Consider the following 5,248-nt stretch of genomic DNA (forward strand, 5'->3'; position numbering starts at 1 on the left):
CCAACGTTCATATTAGCCGAAGGCTTTTCTTCTACTAATGTTTAATGTATGTACCTGCACCGCCGTGAGAGCTACATCTCGATTACAGTGAGAATAGCTCTCATCTTGTTGAATGTTTTTCCTCCTCTTGTTGTTTCTGCGCCGGCCAGTTTACTGTGTCTTTTTTACAACAATTTTTTGTCAATGGTTTTACTTTTCCTTTTTGGTTTTATTTAGTTTCTTTCTGTTTTCCATTCATTTTGCACTTGTTTCTTTATTTTTTTCATTTTCTTTTTCTTTGATTTATTTTGTTTCTTTTTTGATTTTTCATTTTTTCCTTTCTTTTATTTATTTTATTTCTTTTGGTTTTCATTTTACACTTTTCATATATGTAAATCATATTTTTCTAATACATACTCCCCCGTCCCATAATATAAGACATTTTCTGACACTAGTGTAGTGTCAAAAAACGTCTTACAATATGGGAAGGAGGGAGTATTTAACATTTTCAAATATAAGATTAACATTTTTTTAATACATGGTCAACATTTTTTCTATACTCGTTTTAAACATTTTTCAATTGCTTGATTAATATTTTTCACATACAAGATTAACATTTTTTAATACATGGTTCACATTTTTTCTATGCACACTTTAGCATTTTTCATATATAAGATTAATAATTTTTAATACATGGTCAACACTTTCTCTATACACATTTAACATTTTTCAAATGCTTGCTTAATTTTTTTCAAATACATCTTTATTTATTTATTCAAATGCTTGATTAAAATTTTCTAAATACATGATCAAATTACGCACATATTGTATATTTGCTGTATAAAGTATTTTTGGTATACATGAAATTTTATTTATACACATTTAACATTTTTTTAAATGCTCGTTAACATGTTTTAATATAATGTCAACATTTTTTATACACATTTTAAACATTTTTCAAATGCTTGATTAATATTTTTTAATACATGGTCAATATTATTTTCTATACATATTTTGAAAGTTTACAATGCTTGATTTACATTTTTCAAATACAAGTTTGACATTCTTTTCAATACGTGGTCAACCGTTTTCTATACACATTTTTCAAACGCGTGATTAACATTTTTTTCAAATGCTTGATTAAAAAATTTAAACACATGATCAACTTCTTTCACACATATTGTGTATTTTTCATATACATGAGAAATATTTCCATTATGGACATTTAACAACTCCAAATGCTTGGTTAGCATTTTTTTCAAATATTTTTATGTAATGTGTCTTTTGTAATATATGTGTTTTGAATATTTGAAAGTATAAACGAAACTAAAAAAGTGAAAACAAAAAAACAGGAAACTAATCAATAAAAGTTTCATCGTTGTGGATGGAACAAACACGACGATCCAGAGAGACGTTGGTTGCCGAAGACTGAGAAAGAATAGAAAGATGTGTCAGTTGCAGATGGCAACCGAACGATGATTGCGCAAGGGGAGATTTCCATCTGATTAAGGAGTGTGTGCTAATTAATCACAACACTAACCCTAATATATGCTTGTCCATGTTCACACGACTTTCCAAGTAGTACCATCATCTTGAAAGATTGTCCATTGTAGTACCATCACCTCGAAAGGATTCTCCTTCAAAAGTTCTTCAATTCTTATCCTTGATGAGGATCTGAAACATAAACTCACAAAGAGAAAGAGTGTAACATGATGCTTTGAACAGACATAGTTCAGGAAGATACTCGCTCTAATTCTTGCAAGTCCCGAAATCGTCGCATACCAATTTCATGAACATATTTCTAGAATATAGAAGTTGGTAGAGACTTGGTAAATAAATCAGCAAAATTTTCGCATAATTTAACTTGCAAGTTTCTTATTTCCCCGCTTTTCTAGAGTTCATGGGGGAAAACAACTTAGGAGCATTATTCTTAGTGATATTGCTCTTGATGTAACTTGTTTGCATCTATGCAACACAAGACACATTATCTTCATACATAATTGCAAGTGATTCTTCACATGACTGTTGTATGTGGTCTATAATTCTTTGAAGCCACACACATTCACGTGATGCCTCATATAATGAAATTGTTTCAAAATGATTGGTAGATGTTTCCACTTGTTTCGAAAAATTCCCATGCTATGGTAGCCCCACCATGTAGGAACACAAAGCCGGTCTATGATCACCCATTATGGGGATCAAATTAATAGCGAACATCTGTGTATCCAATCATATTAGAGTCTTAATTTATCTAGAACTGGAAAATAGGCCATGATCATATGTGCCTTGGAGGTATGATTTTTTTTCACGCGTGACCAATGCTGGTTGGTGGGAGCTACGTTGTGTCTAGCAATTAGATTTACTGCAAATGCAAGGTCGGGTCTTGTGCAATTTGCAAGATACATGAGTGCTCCAATGACACTCGAATATGGAACCTCGGGTCCCAACATTTCTTCTCCATCATCCCTTGGCCCGAACATATCTTTCTCTACGTCTAAAAAATGAACCACCATGGAAGTTTTAGATGGATATGATTTTTTCATACTGAATTTCTCAAATATTTTCTAGACATAGGTAACTTGGTGTGCCATGATTCCTGAGGAAAGGTGCTCAAGTTGAAGACCTGAGCAAAATTTGTCTTTGTCCAAATCCTTCATCTCAAATTCCATCTTTAGGTGATTGTGTACTTCATCAACGTCTTGTGTGTTGCCAATGATGTTGAGGTCATTGACGTGTACTGAAATGATGCAAAATCATGTAAAGGACTTTTTGATAAGACACGTGGGCAATCATCATTTTTGGAGTAACCTTTCCGAAGAAGGAACTCGCCGAGTCGGTTGTACCACACCCATCCCGACTACTTTAAGTCATATAATGACTTATCCAGTTTACATAATACATGTTGTATTTTGCGCTTGCATTCATAACGTAAGTCCATCAGGAACCTTCATATGTATATGTCCTAATCTAGTGACCCATAAATATACGTGGTCACAACCTCCATCAACTGCATAGATAGACGATTTTGCACTGCCAAAGATATAAGGTATAAAAAGTGATTCCACTCATTACATGAGAACATGTCTCGTTGAAATCAATGTCGGGTCTCTACGTGAACCCCTGTTCCACAGGCCTTGCTTTATATCTCACCACCTCATTGTTCTCATTCCATTTCTGGAGAAAACCCCATTTGAACCCCATAGGAAAAATATTGGGAGGTGTCGGTATTCTTTCAGTGAATATCTTTCTTTTGTTAAGCGAGGCAATTTTCGCCTGTATTGCATCCTTCCATTGAGGCAGTCGGAGCTCACGATTGTCCTTGTATAATGATCATTCAGAATGGTTTTTGTAATTGTAATAGAAAAATAAATGTCGAAAATTATAGACTTACGGTCGAAAGATTCTCTAGAATCGATATAGTTGGTGAAAATTCCATGCACCCTTGATGACTCAATGTGATTTCTCAATACACGTGAGTCTAAGTGTTTCGATTGTCCAACTAGTGTGTGCAAACTGAAGCTAGATTGTGAAGGTTTCCCTTCCACTGGGTGTATACTATCCATCAGACGATTGTCAATGTTGAGTTGACTTACGTTTACTGGCTCCGAGGATTTTCTCCTCGATTTCCTTTGTTGCTTGCTGGAAGCTTATTCCAGGTCATAGGTTGTACATAAAATGATGGGGACTCAAAAATGATGGGGACTGAGGTGACTCGGGAAGCGCCCGCGGCGAACGCCGCGAGCCGGCCACCGGTGCCTGCAGGACCTTCTATGATGCGTGTAGGGGGCGTTTCTGGGTTCTCGCGGGCTCGGACGACGACGGGGATCCCGCTGACAGATCGCCGGCCGACTACTCACCGACGCCATCCGACGTGATCTGCGACGCTTTCAGCCCTGGGTACTCGGAAGAAGAGGTGGCCACGTTGGTCGAAGACATTGTGTTGGGCGATGATCCGGCGCGGATCGGGCTGCGTACAGAGGATAGGGTGGAGGTTGTTCGCCGGATCATTCACCGGAGGACGGCGGCGACTGCGATCCGGCCTTGGAAAGGGCCTCTACCTAAGGTATGCATCCAACCCCTGACTTTGTCAGATTTTTTCCCGCAAGATGCCTGGACTCGGGTTGTCCGTAAGAAAAAGAAGAGGAAGGGGAGATCGGAGGCAGCGCCGCCGGCGCCGGAGATCAGCACGACGACTGAGATCCGGGCGGCTAGGGCTGCTCGTTTGAATTTCATATTGGGCCGAGAGGGGGCTGTCGATGAGCGAGCCGGCTGTGAGCCTGTGCGTGGGTATGTGGCCCAACATGGGGGAGCTGAGGAGGGGCTTAGTGGACCGGCTATCAATGGGTATGTGGCCCAGGAAAGCCTGGATGCTCCTGCTGTGCATATCGGGCCATGCAGGGACGACGATCATCGCGATCGATCTTCTCTGCCGCCGCCTAGGGTTGCCAAGCGTACGGTGGTGCATGGCTTTCCTCGGTGCGTACCTGGCCATGCCACTCGCATTCCTCCTCTTTCCATGGCTGGGCGGGGGAGCGCTCCTTCCGCCGATCCGAAGAATCATGTGGGGGCCGGGGCGGCGCCGGATGAACGTGGTGGCGGTCAGCTAGGGCAGCGGCCGGTGCTGCCGGCAGGGCGTGGCGCGCCGCCGGGGCTGCGACCTCGAACTTCGGCCACCGCCGCCGGCTTTGGCGCCTACGGCTTTGGGGCGCGGCGCTGCTCCGCCGAGGCCTCCGACTTCTGCGGCTGTGGGGCGTGGAGCTGCTCTGCCAAGGCCGCCGGTGCATGCTTCGGCCAATGGCCCTCGGCCGGTTGTCCAGGCCAATGGCCCACGGCCGGTTGTCCAGGCCACTTTTGCCGGCGTACAGCCTCGTGCCGCGCCACCACCTCACTACGTCGCGAGGCCGACGCAAAAGCGCTCGGGCCCAACGCAGACGAGGCAGAACGTGGTGGCTGGAGAGTCTAATGATCCGCCCCGGGGACAGTTGGGGGACGATGGCTATGATGCTCATGGGGATGGTCAACACCGTGGATTGTCATCTACGGGAGGTGGTCGTGGTTATGCTTGGCAGAGTGATGGTTCTGCTGAGAGTCCATTTCTAGGCCCTCCGGGCGGTTTTGTCGAGGGAGCTTCAGGACCGGACTACCGACAGAGAGGTGGCTACCTGTGATGCCCTCGATTCAATCGTACACTAATCATACACGCAAATGTGTACGATCAAGATCAGGGACTTGCGGGAAGATATCACAACACAACTCTAGACACAAATTA

Source organism: Triticum urartu, chromosome 4A (genome assembly GCF_056163025.1).
Source record: "Triticum urartu cultivar PI428250 chromosome 4A, HENAU_Tu73, whole genome shotgun sequence".
In the NCBI taxonomy this organism is placed as follows: Eukaryota; Viridiplantae; Streptophyta; class Magnoliopsida; order Poales; family Poaceae; genus Triticum; species Triticum urartu.